Source organism: Ursus americanus, chromosome 17 (genome assembly GCF_024610735.1).
Source record: "Ursus americanus isolate L20-20 chromosome 17, mUrsAme1.1.p, whole genome shotgun sequence".
NCBI classification, from domain to species: Eukaryota; Metazoa; Chordata; class Mammalia; order Carnivora; family Ursidae; genus Ursus; species Ursus americanus.
Window position 1 is genome coordinate 50320987 of NC_142143.1, and position 14175 is coordinate 50335161.

At 40.5% G+C, this 14175-nt stretch overlaps 1 long non-coding RNA gene across 1 annotated transcript; it reads right to left on the bottom strand.

The window, feature by feature from the left end:
- Positions 1-10091: 10091 nt before the first annotated feature.
- LOC148108684 (uncharacterized) lies at positions 10092-12864 on the bottom strand. The gene is made up of 3 exons (XR_015727205.1): positions 12472-12864; positions 11999-12138; positions 10092-10674 (listed from the first exon to the last, which is right to left on the bottom strand). It is a non-coding gene; the product is annotated as an uncharacterized LOC148108684 (long non-coding RNA).
- Between the last annotated feature and the right edge of the window lie 1311 nt (positions 12865-14175).

A 14175-nucleotide genomic window follows, 5' to 3' on the forward strand; every position in this document is an offset into this window, starting at 1 on the left:
CATATCATCTCTAACTCATATAAACTCTACAGGGTTCTGAATTAGGAAGCTTCAGGTAGCATGGTTGTGGAAGGACTTTCTGAAGAAATGACATTTAAGCTCAGACCAGAAGCATGGGTGATAAACTGGTGGCACTTGAGTGGAGAGAGTATCCCAGGGAGAGGGACTAGTGTAAACCAAAGCCAGGGAGTTGAAAAACACTTGGTGAATACACAAAGGTCAAAACTGACGGAGATCTTGCCTTTGGCATTAACCAAGGAACAGGGCTCCATGAACACTAAAGAGTTGGCAAGAAGAAATGTTTTCCTACTCCTGGGAAATTCAGCTAACTCATTAGCAAATTCAAGTGACCTATTAGCAAAGAAAATGGATTTCTGTAGAGAGTGTAAATTGGTACAATCATCTTGCGAAATAAGTTGACTTTATCCCATAAAGACTAATACTTTCAACACCTTAAGACCCAGGATTCTACCCTAGAGCACCAGTTTTCAGAATTTTTTGCTTCTGTACCCACAAAGGTAGTCTTGTAAAACTCTCTACCCTTCTGAACATTTTTTTAAAAGATTTTATTTATTTATTTGACACAGAGAGAGAGACAGTGAGAGAGGGAACACGAGCAGGGGGAGTGGGAGAGGAAGAAGCAGGCTCCCTGCGGAGCAGGGAGACGGATGCGGGGCTGGATCCCAGGACCTTGGGATTATGACCTGAGCCAAAGGCAGATGCTTAACACTCCCCTCTGAACATTTTTGGATTGATATCTAAAATGCTTCATCCTATGTGTAAACAGTTTAAATGATAAATTCCATCATATTTTAAGAACTGGTATATGAAAACTGTTATTTCATATTCTAAAATATACCCAGTGAGTCAAATCTGTGTTGTACACCTGAAAATAATATAACATTGTAAATGTCAACTATACTCCCCCCCCCCAAAAGCATCCAATGGAATCCAACTACCATAGTGATTTGGTACTCACCTTTATTTAAAAAAAAAAAAAGTCCTTGGATGAGCTTTTCTTTCTTCTTCTTTTTTTTTTTTTTAAAGATTTTTATTTATTTATTTGACAGAGATAGAGACAGCCAGCGAGAGAGGGAACACAAGCAGGGGGAGTGGGAGAGGAAGAAGCAGGCTCACAGCAGAGGAGCCTGATGTGGGGCTCAATCCCATAACACCAGGATCGCGCCCTGAGCCGAAGGCAGACGCTTAACCGCTGTGCCACCCAGGCGCCCCAGCTTTTCTTTCTTCTTAAGATTTTTTAAAAAATTATTTGAAATAGAGAGAGAGAGCAAGAGAGCACAAGCAGGGATGGGGGGAGGGGCAGAGGGAGCTGGAGAAGCAGACTCCCCACTGAGCAGGGAGCCCATTGTGGGGCTCAGTCCCAGGACACAGAGATCACGATCTGAGCCAAAGGCGGTCAGTCCTGTAACCGACTGAGCTACCCAGGCACCTGGATGAGCTCTTTTTAACAAACAGAAATTTTACATTATTCTTTTATCTCTTTGAATCTATGTTTCCATTCTACTTTCCCCATAGAATTTTATCTTAACAAAATATATTTTATGTTTGAAAACGTTTTCTTGTCCTAAGTGTTCTTTTGTAGTTGGTTAAGCGTCTGACTCTTGATCTCAGCTCAGGTCTTGATCTCAGGGTGGTGAGTTTAAACCCTGCACTGGGATCCATGCTGGGCATGCAGCCTACTTAAAAAAAAAAAAAAAAAAAAAAAAAGACAATAAAATGATAAATAAAATTCAGGGTTGTGGTCACTTCTGAAAGGAGGAAACAGGCATCAGAAAGGGAAGCATATTGGTAGATGCAGCTTATTCAGAGAGATGAATTTATGGATGATAACTACAGTATTATGCATTGTAAGTATATATGGTACATACATGGTATATATGCTGTGCTTATGTGCATGGGACAGACATTTATCTTTAAATATAAATTTAAAAATGAAAGGAAGGCAGAATAATGAAGGTTAACTCATTTAACATTATCGAGGTTTATTTATTTGTAATTCAGTAAAGGTCTCCTGAGCAAATTCCACAGGCAGGCATTAATGTAGATGCCAGAGATCTAGCGATGAGAGGAGACAGACAACGTTTCTTGGAAGCTTGTGCTTTACTGGAAGGAGAGAGGAAGAGAAACTTTTTCTTCTGCAGGATTCAATGCATTGAGAATGGATTCAGGAGATCAATTCTGAAGATGAGGCTCAGACGCACATGCGCAGAACTGAGAGATTCCGCTGTACGTGCTGCCATGGTTTAAACCTGTAAGCCAGTTTGTACCTGACTTCACCCAGATGGCTGGGCTTTTCTTCCTGTGGGCCAGCACGTTCCCCTGTGGCGGTGGTGTTCTTTAAGCAGGCTTGACTTGGGCTTTCTGGCATTTGTAGCACAACAATTACTCATTGAGCCCATTGCCAGGGGTGACATCAGCAACTCAGAAGATATTTATCAGTTTACTTTCAGATGTGGCAGCTGGTTTCAACATTTCATTTGCATTGTCTCTTTTGACTCTTAAATCTACCTCGTAGCAGAAAAGCAAGAGGTGAAGGGACTTGTATATACTTGGATAGATAGTAGGGGTCCCTGGGACTTGAACACAGACTTCTGGACTCCAGTCCTGTGTGTTTTCTATTAGACCATGGGGAATGTGGGGAGTAAAGCAATCAAGTTTACTGACATAAAATTTCCACAATATTGGTCAGTTTGCATGAGCGTCCCACTGAGATAGTGTCCTGGGCATGCATGTCATCATTCTATTTTATTTATTTTTAATTATTATTAATTTTTAGTAAGCTCTATACCTAACATGGGGCTTGAACTCACAACCCCGAGATAAGAGTCAAATGTTCTACTGAATGAGCCAGACAGCAGTCCTGTAATCATTTTATTTTAAATGAGGAACTCTTCCAGGTGTAGACGAAGCATAGAGAATAACCAAATAAATACAGGAAGCAGATCCTCCCATTCGGCCTTCAGAAAGGAACCCAGCCCTGCTGACACCTTGATTGTAGACTAGTGAGTCCCATTTCAGATTTTTCATCTCCAGAAATGTAGGATAATCAATTTGTGTTATTTTAAGCCATTCGATCTTTGGTAATTTTTATAGCAGTCATTAGAAAACTAATCTAAGACTTATATATAGGCTTAAGTCATTCATTTTAACTGCAATGTGCAATTGCACTGCATGTGCTCTTTTTTTTTTTTTAAAGATTTTATTAATTTAATAGAGAGAGACAGCCAGCGAGAGAGGGAACACAAGCAGGGGGAGTGGGAGAGGAAGAGGCAGGCTCCTAGCAGAGAAGCCCGACGTGGGGCTCGATCCCAGAACGCCGGGATCACGCCCTGAGCCAAAGGCAGACGCTTAACAACTGCGCCACCCAGGCGCCCCTACATGTGCTCTTTGAGCATTGCTTCTCAAAATTATATTTGAGACATTCAGTCATGTTTCTGCATGCACCTGTACTTGGTTTCTCTTTTTCTTTCTTTCCTTTCTTTCCTTCCTTCCTTCCTTCCTTCCTTCCTTCCTTCCTTCCTTCCTTCCTTCCTTCCTTCCTTTTTTTTTTTAGAGAGTGTGAGCAGGGGTGCATGGTGGAAGTGGGTACAGGGAGAGAGAAAGGAGAACCTTAAGCAGGCTCTACATCCAAGGTGGAGCCCAACGTGGGGCTCAATCTCACCACCCTGAGATCATGACCTGAGCTGAAATCAAGAGTGGGAGGCTTATCAGACTGAGCCACCCAAGGCAACCCCGTAGTTTCTTTAGTTTTCTATTGAATGACTATCCCACGTGTTTTATTTCACTGTTCATCTGCTGGTGAACATTCACGTTGTTTCCTTTTTTTTTTTTTTTGCTGTAATAATGTTGCTGTGAATATTTTTGAATTTTTTTCCTTATGCACATGTGCAAGAATTTCTCATAGGGTGGTGGGTTGAGAACCCACTGGGATAATGAGTTTAACGTGCAGCCGGTTTTCAACTTAAGGGGAGTGGAATTGGCGGGTTGCAGGGTGTATGCGTTGTTAACTTTCTTGTTTGTGCTAAATTGCTCTCCAATGTGGCCATGCTGATTTAACCTTCTCCAGCGGTGCATGAAGATGCCCATTTTCCTACACATTCAAATGTGACTTTTAAATTTCCGCCACTACGGTGAGTCTAAAATGGTATCTCCTTTTCATTTCAATTTGCATTTCCCTGATTACCAGCAAGGATGAATATGTTTATATATGTTTATTGGCCGTTTGTCTCTCCTCTTCCTTGAATTGTCTGGATAACGTGAAACAAGTTAGGACACAGACTCCACTGGCCGGGGACCTGCCACATGTGAAAATACAATTGGACCCCTATAGGCCTTGATGGTTCTTTAAGGAGGATTTATCCATTCAAGGAACTTTGAATGAAATGCACACGAGGAACTAATGACTGTATCACATTTAATAAAATAGAAGAAATCGTGTTTGTCTTTTTACACTAAGAATTAAAAACTATCAAAGTTCTGAGAAACTTGAACACTGCTCTTTTCATGAAAATGTCCTACTTTTATATTTCTGATTGTGCACACTTCCAAAACACAACCCCATTTAATCATTAAGCATTGAACGCATTCTAGATTCCAACCGGCTCATGTGCAAAGGATGAGAGCTAACAGTAAGAATATCATCTTGATTCCCAGGTTGTGAAGGAAAGGGACCTACCTGACAGACAATCTACCTGCACAGAGGGGGCCGGCCGTTCTGCTCAGTCGTCCCCAAGCGGCAGTGTGGGAGACAGTTGTGCACTCCCCAGGCTTATCCGTCCAAACGCCCAGAGCTTGCTTGCCCCAATCCCAGACTTTTCTCTGGCTGCTCAGTGGGGAAATAGCAAAAGCAAAAAGTTAGAAAAACTAGGCCATTTGTGGTTTCATATCTCCCTCTTCTGGACAAAGAAGAACTTGCACCGTGAAAGTGCTTTCCACTGCAATTTACGATTAAAATAGTCTTTTCCTGTTTCTACTTTGTCACCAAGGCTTACCAAAATATAAATATATATAATATATTAAGATTCAAAATGCATGTATCTTATCTCTCTATCATCTATGTATCATCTATCATCCAATTTTCATGTCACAGGTGGAATTAGACAAGTAGGTGGTAGCTTGCCTTGCTTTCCTTCTTTCTTCTCTCCTAAGTCTTTGTGATACGGAAATCCCCTCAATAAAGTATTTTAAATGTTATCGATTGGTAATTTACCCTTGAGTTGATGTCTTTCCTCATATTCTGTTAAGTACCTTCTGATCCTGATGTGATCCCCCACCTCCCCGCCTGCCCTGAAAGTGAAGTGACTCAGCACAGATCACAAACTTTATTACGCCTGCCCACGTTTTCTTTTCCTTTCCATTCCTCCGTCCCTCCCTTCCTTCCTATCTTCCTTTTTTTTTTTTTTGATCTTTTGTAACTGAATGAATTTTACTAAAATATAAGAAATATTGGGGAACTAAATTTGGGGAAGATGATAGTCATACATAATATAGTCAGAGGGTTTCTCTATTACTTTGGTTACTCATTAAATTGAGCCAAGGTTTTGTTGGATTTACTTTTTATTTATTTATATGGAAATACCTACATGTGGTATAAAATTCATGTGGTACCGAAATGTATACAGTGGAAGTCTCTTTCATTCAACAGCTTCCCTCCTGGGAGCAATCTCTAGTGCCAGTTCCTTAACAATGTATTTTATTTTATTTAGTTTTATTTTATTTTATTTTATTTTATTTAAATTCCATTAATTAACATAGAGTGCATTACTAGTTTCAGAGGCAGAGTTCAGTGATTCACCAGTTGTATATCACACCCAGTGCTCATCACCTCAAGTGCCCTACTTAATGCCCATCACCCAGTGACCCCATCCTTCCACCCATCTCCCCTCCAGCAACCCTCAGTTTGTTTCCTATGGTTAATAGTCTCTTATGGTGAGATACCTGGGTGTCTCAGTCGGTTAAGCGTCTGCCTTCGGCCCAGGCCATGATCCCAGGGTCCTGGGATGAAGCCCTGCATCAGGCTCCCTGCTCGGCGAGGAGCCTGCTTCTCCCTCTCCCTCTGCCTGCTGCTCCCCCTGCTTGTGCTTAAATAAATAAAATCTTAAAAAGAAAAAGTCTCTTATGGTTTGTCTCCCTCTCTGATTTCATCATGTTTTATTTTTCCCTCCCTCCCCCTATGCTCCTCTGTTTTTTCTTAAATTCCACAATGAGTGAAATTATATGATAACCATCTTTCTCTGATTGACTTATTTCACTTAGCCTAACACATGTATTTTAAAAGCTAAATCCTGTGCACATGATGAACAAAATGCAGAGGAATTTCTCATTTAACAGAAAAAAAGCATATGCTCTCAAATACCCTTCTGGCATTTTCCACTAATCCTTTTTACTCCTACTTTGAGTAGTTCTCTAAGTGGGTGGGTCCCCAACATCAGTGTCTTCAGGGAACCTGTTAGAAATGCAGATTATCAGCCCTGCCCCATATTTACTGAATCAGAAACTCTGGGAGGGGGCCCAACATCTGTGGTTTCCCAAGCTCCTCAGGGGATTCTGATGTTTGCTAGAGTTTGAGGATTGCGGTAAATGAAAAGAATCTCAAAGGTGGGGTAGTTTACAAATTTCCTCGGGTCATCCTCATGGGCTGCTAGCATTAAGAGCCTGGGCTGGCCTAACTGGAATATATCTCTAATCCCGCCCCATCGCAAGCTTTTCTCATTCTCTGCCTTTTCATGCTGGGTGCCCAGCCTTTCCTCCCATTTTACAGATAAGAAAGCTGAAATTGAAAGAGATTGAGTTACTTGTCCAGAAAAGTAACTGGATGTTGGCAGAGCTGCGTCTCAAAACCAATGTCCTTGGAGTCCCTCGTCAGCGCATTTTCTGTTTTGCTACACTGCGGCTCCTAGCTACTACCACTCATTTCTTTTGGTCGTTTTCTATTAGTTTGTTTTTTAAATTGGTTATTCAGGGGATGCCTGGGTGGCTCAGTTGAGTGTCTGTCTTTGGCTCAGGTCATGATCCTGGGGTCCTGAGATCGAGTCCTGTGGGGGGAGGACCCCTGAGCAGGAAGCCTGTTTCTCTCTCTGGCCCTGCCCTCACTCATGCTCTCTCTTGCTCTCTCTCAAATGAATAAATGAAATCTTTTAAAAAAATAAATCAGTTATTTCTGTTCTGAATTTTAATACTTTGTGTTACTTTCACTACATATATTTTCTATTTGTTGAGGATCTATTTTTATCTATTTATTTATTGTTATATTTTTAAAATTACAGTATCATTAACACACAATGTTATGTTAACAATCTTTTTCCATCTCCTTATGGTACCTTTTGATATTGTTACGTTTATCAACTTTCCCTTGTGGCTTTTGCTCACTGTAACTTTTAAAAGAAATCCTTCCCTATCTCGAAATTATAAAGTGATCTTTCCTATATATATATATATATATATATATATATAGTTTGTGGTTTATAATTTTGCTTTTCATACCTTTTTTAAGATTTTATTTTTAAGTACTCTCTACACCCAACACGGGGCTCAAACGTACAACTCTGAGATCAAGAGTTGCGTGCTCCACCGACTGAGCCAGTCAGGTGCCCCACTTTTCCTACTTTTATATTTAACCCACCTGGAATTTATTTTTGGGTGTGCTGTGAGGCATGGCTTAATTTCATCTTTCCCATGTGGACAGTCATCCCAGAACCACTTACTGAAAAGTACGTTGTTTCTAATGATCTGCAACGACCCTGTGTCAGATAACTTTTTATATGTTTTACTTTTTAACTCATTCACGTCTTCTTGGCTACTCCTGACCCTTTGCTATTTGGTTTTATTTATTTATTTTATTTTATAGGAAATAAAGGAAGAGAAATCCCCAAGCAGACTCCCTGCTGAGCGCGAGCCCTGCTGGGGCTGGATCCCAGGACCCTGAGATCACCACCTGAGTCAGACACTTAACCGATTGAGCCACCCAGGCGCCCCGACCCTTTGCAATTTTAAAGACTGTCCTTCAATTTGGTCCTCTCTGTGTTTCTTCAGGATTACATTCAGGGTGTGCATTGACATGTCCTTCATAATGCATCATTTCAGGAGGCATATGATACTTACTGATCCCATTACCCATAATGTAAAATTCTATCATTTGGTTAAGTTGGTGTCTATCAGATTTCTCGCTGTAAACTTATTATTCTTTCTTCTGTAATTAATAAGGATTTTGTGAGGAGCTATTTTGAGCCTATGTAAATCTCCTGTTTCTTATCAGCCTTTCACAGACTAGTTTTAGAACTTACCAGGGAAGAATGGTTATTTTCCTGTTTCCTAGAAAGGCATATGCCAGACTGGAGGAAGGGGAACCATCCCTAGAAGTGGAATGTGCTAGTCAGGTGGGCTAGGTTATGCTGCCAAAACAAAGAGCCTTCAAATCCCAGTGGCCTTCCATAATAAAAGTTTTTCCATCTCATTCTCCATGTCCACGGTGGGTTGTTAGGGGGTCTGTTCACTCAGGACACAGGCTGAGGCTCAAACTGACATAGGCTTTCATAACCGATGAGGTACAAAAGGGAATGAGGGTGATTATGCATCGTCACCTCAAGCTTCTGCCTGGAGGGAAACATCACCTCTGCTATACCCCACGTGGCTATACCTATCTTTTTAATTTTTTAAATGTTAAAAAAATTGTTAAGCAATCTCTACAACCAGTGTGGGGCTCAAACTTACTAACCCAAGCCCAAGAGTCACATGCTCTACCATCTGAGCCAGCCGGGTGCCCCCATATAGCTGTACCTATCTTTAAATAGGGGCAGTGAGTGCAGTCCTAGAATGTGCTCAGGAGAGGAGAACTGAAGTGGTTGTAAATAGGCCCAAGGACTCCAACATCATGTATCCCAGAGTTCAGGTAAATTGGACTGTTCTCAATATTTTCTCTCTTTCAGAAGACAGAGTACACACTCCACACTTTTTGAATTCAGGTTCGGCCCTGTGACCGCTTTGATCAATGGAACACGGGAAGAGTGATACGATGCCAGTTCTGGGAAGAAGCTTTAAGATCCAGGGCATAATTCTCCACAGTGCATATCAGTAATTGCCCCTTTGCTATGAACCAAACATTTGTGTCCCTGCAAAATTCATGTGTTAGCCCTAACCCTCAGTATGATGATATTTGGAGGTGAGGGAGGGACTTAGGTTTAGGTGAAGTCCTGAGGGTGGGGCCTCCATGATGGGATTAGTGTCCTTATAAGAAGTGGAAGAGACTGGAGCTGTTCTCTCTGCCATGTGAGGATACAGGGAGATGGTGGCCATCTGCCAGTCAGGAAGAGAGCACTCACCAGAACCTGACCATACTAGCAACCTGATCTCAGACATATCAGCCTCCCAAACTGTGAGAAATAAATTTCTGTTGTTTAGGCCACTCAGTCTGTGGCATTTTGTTACGGCAGCCTGAGCTAAGATACCCTTCCTCTTCTCCTCTACCATAAGAACAGAACATCCCACAGAGAGGCTACTCCTTCATCAGGGTTCTGGAAAGAGAAGACATGTGCAGCCAAGTTGAGCAGAGCCCAGCTGAGCCCATCAGAGTTGCAGTTGATCTGTAACCCCAATGAAATGTGAATAGGAAATAAACATCTTTTCTTATAAGCCACTAAGATATTGAGGTTGGTTGTTACAGGGCCAGGACTAGGGTGATGGGAGTAAGGCGCCCTCTTTGGGTGCAAAATTCACAGAGGTTTCAAACAACTCAATAATCAAGATGAATGAAGGGCACCTGGCTGGCTCAGTTGCTTAAGCGTCTGCCTTTGGCTTGGGTCATGATCTCAGGGTCCAGGGATCAAGCCCCACGATGGGCTCCCTGCTCAGCAGGGAGTCTGCTTCTTCCTCTCCCTCTGCCCCTCCCCCTGCTCATGCTCTCTCTCTCTCAAATGAATAAATAAAATCTTTAAAAAAAAGATGAATGATACTTTCATGTAATATTTGTGTTAAAATGTCAAAATGTAGAAGAATCCATAATGAACAAAATATCAAAAATTTGAATACAGACAAGATGAGCAGTGTAATCTGGCAAAAGCCCACTAAAGAACTAAAGAAGTCTTTTGTTTGTTGTTTTGTTTTGTTTTATTTTCCTTTTAGGAAGGGTTCTGATGCAACCAAAACAAATCCCAGCTGGAGTTTGGCAACAGGTAAGGAATAGAAAACTTGTAGGACATAATGAATAAATGTCAACATCAGTTAGGACACTGATTCTGAGTTAATGACCCCTTATCACATTTCTTTGTTTTTAGTGAGTTTTAAAAACAAATATCTCAAACAACAGACTGGAAAAGAAGAACAAACCAAAAAGAGAAAATACCAACAAGAGGCACTTTAGAAATTGAGGTCCAAATTGTACCTTCCTGACAGGATGAGGGGCTAATCTGGACAGGATGGCTGCTTTAAGGAGGCCCCTTCCAGCCCGGCCGGGGAGGCCGCTTACGTTATGTGGTTTTCAAAAATAAGGCTTCAAGGCTCCTGGGCGGCTCAGTTAGTTGAGCGTCCGACTCTTGGTTTTGGCTCAGGTCATGATCTCGGAGTCCTGAGCCCCATGATGGGCTCTGTGCTTCTCAGGGAGTCTGCTTGAGATTGTCTCTCCCTCTCCCTCTGCTCTTCCTGCTCATGCTCTCTCTCTTTCTAAAATAAATAAATAAATAAATAAATAAATAAATAAATAAATAGGTAGATAGATATTAAAAAAACCCCCACCAAAACCAAAACAAGGCTTCACTGTAGGTATATCCAGGAAGGAAAGTTGCAACAATTGTTTTCCACTTTCATTTCAGAAAGATAAATAAGATAATATATTTAAAACAATTCAAATATATTTTAAGCAAGATAGACTGTAGAAATCATGCTCGAACCTGAGATAAATTTAAATGACAGGTTGATCTAACCATCCAGATATTCTGACTGATGGACAAACTGTCGCTTGTCTGCCTAACTTCTTTCAGTAAACAGGCTGAGAATCTATCATCTGCATTGGGATTGGTAAAATAAAACTTATAATCACTGTTATTATTATGAAAGAGACAGGTGTGAACTCTAGGAAATACTGAAAGACAAAGGCAGCAACATCTGACACTATTCCTAAGTGCTTAATTTTAGCTTTATTTTGTAGCAGTACAGACTGCAAAATTTACAGGCTGATGGAGATTAATTCACAGTATCTGTGGCCCATGGCTTAGCAACACAGTAGGTATTCAACAGTTACTTAGTGTTTTAGTTTTGTCACACTCACTCACTCACATATCAGACTGTAAAACCTAATCACTGGCATAATTTACTCCTTTTTGAAACTCCTTATTTTAACTGTGAAAGAGGACACAGAATCATTGCAATAAGATAATTTCAAAAGAAGAACATCCTGACGGTTGAAGAGCTCAGAGGTAATTTCCCCTGCGGAGGCTGCTGGGGCAGCAGCTTGGCTTCTAGTATGAATGTAGGACTCGTACCGACTGAGATTACAAGTTAAAAAAAGAAGTTTCCTTTCCACTAGTAACTTTAAAAAAAATCTGTGTTTGTGCTACAGAAAACAACCCAACTAGAGTGTATAAAACTCAAAGATACATTTTTGTCAAACGGCTTACTTAAATAACTCTGGTCCTTAATATAGTATTTTAACTACTATATTTCTACTATGTTTCTTAGAAACAAATGTAACTAATGACCAAATACCAATAACTGGTGATGTTTGTGAAAACTAATTCTCATTAGACATTTAAATCATTCCATATATTTATGGGGGATTTATATTATAAATTATTATTGACGTATAATTGACATATGACGTTACATTACATTTAGGTATACAACATAATGATTCAATATTTGTATATATTAGGAAATGATCACCACAATATCCCCATACATAGTTGCAAAAATGTTTTTCTTATGATAAGGTCTATATTAAAAATTATTGAAACCATATTAAACTTTGTATTTCAGAAGTTCTACTTACCAGATATAGCTTTCACTCAAATTATTTTATTGTTCAAATAATGTATTTCATATGTAAGTTTTTCTACATTATACTTTATAATTTCCTAAATTTAGAATTAATTGCAGTAACATATTATTTCTGCAGCCGAAATCTGTTACCTGAAAAAAAGATTTAAAAATTTTGCCTAAGCCAATTATAAGTTTGAAGAACAGTAAAAATACAGAACTTGGTGATTTTTTGGAAGGATAGGGAGGAATAAATAGGAATTTACAGATTCTAGCTTGAGAAACAGCATGGTTAGTGACACCATTTACTGAGATTAAGGTTTGAGAGAAAAGAGTTGTGTGTATGTGTTTTGTAAGAGGAAAACAATGAATACAGTTTTAGTTGTGTAGTTTAAGATGCATGAAAGACATCTCCACGAAACTGAAAGAGTTACTTTAGGACCAATGACACATGGAAGACACTATGTGAGAAGCCAGACAACTTACAGGATGTGGGATTCCAATTCCTTCCAAGAACTTCCACCCCAATGAGCCAGTTTTCAGTGGTCCCCTCTGTGATGAGCTCACTCAATGGATGGAGATGACTGAAACCCTTTGCCTACACTCCTGGGTGGTTCCATAGACCTTGGCAGTTAACTTGAGCAGCTTATAACCATCCCAAGAGCCTGTCTCCTCTTCAACCAATGCACCAGGAATGAGTCGGTTCCAGCTGATCTTAAAAGAGAAGAAAAATGCTGCCCCAGTGTTCCTTTACTGGCACTGAAAGACGCCACCAAATCTATTTATCCTTTTCTTTTTTCTTAAAGATTTTATGTATTTATTTATTTGAGAGAGAGAGAGAGCACAGGCATGGGGAGCAGCAGAGGGAGAGGGAGAAGCGGGCTCCCCACTGAGCAGGGAGCCCGAAGCGGAGCTCGATCCCAGGACTCTGGGATCATGACCTGAGCCAACTGACTGAGCCACCCAAGCACCCCTCTACTTTTCCTTTAAATTCCACTCAAGACAAGTTTGGATGCTTTACCCCTGGACAGATAGGTCTTTCTCTAAATTCCCATAGCTCTTTATAAATATGTCTACTGGAATTCTTAGCATGAATATTCTTAGCATGAACGTTCTGTAATATTCCATCAGGCTGTGAGCCCTTGAGGTCACTTTATGTTTTATTTTTTAAAAATTCCTAACATTAAATCCCTACAGGATATGTTACAAAATATTTAATGTATGAATGTATTCTGCTGCCTGGCTACTCCTTGAGGTGGAAAATTCTGTGGTATTAAAGAAAACAATCTGAAATAGTGGAGTCCCATTCCAGCATTGGCCTCAGCCTGTATTTCTGGTTTAGTGAAACTTTGCATTCAGATCTTGGTAGGTTCTGGAGCTTCAAGCTTTATGGACTCCAATTTTATAATGCAAGCCACCAGACCTTGTAGGTATATTTCCAACTATTTCTAGAGGCAAATGAGTTTGGAGTTATCTTTTAAAAAGTAACCCACAAACTCCATATAATAAGGAAAGATGTTGGAAGACACTGGAAAATTTCTTTTTCTTTTTTTAGATTTTATTTATTTATTTGGGGGGGGGTGGACAGGGGGAAGAGTGAAGGGGAAGGAAGAGTGAGAAGGGGAGAATCTCCAGCAGACTTCACACTGAATATGGGGCTTGATCCCATGATCCAAGACCATTACCTGAGCCAAGACGAAGAGTCGGACACTCAACCAATTGAGCCACCCAGGTGCCTCTGGAAAACTTCTTTTGATATGATTCACTTGTCTGTTGCCCCATGGTCTTGCCATTCCAAAGGCCTTGCTGGCAACAAATATATCCATGCAGACAGCATTCTTTACAAGGATTATGGGCAGCACTAAGTACCACATAGAGAAAGGTGGTACCATCTTGTTGGTAGAACACAGTACAAAGATTTCTTTAATCAAGTCAAAGGAGAATCGTGTTATAACCTCGAATCTGTCATCTACTCCTATTCAAGAGAGAGGCAAATGAGGACTCTGAAAGATGAAACATATGGTTGTTATTTTGTGTAGGCTGTTTTGGTTTGGAAGTCAGCTCAAGGGGATGAAGGTTGAAGAAAAGAGGTAATTCTGAGGGTACACAATGGTGAAATAAAAAAGCAATCTTAAAATTCATGCGAGCGGGACCTAGAAACATCAAGAACCACCACAATGCTCTGGGGTC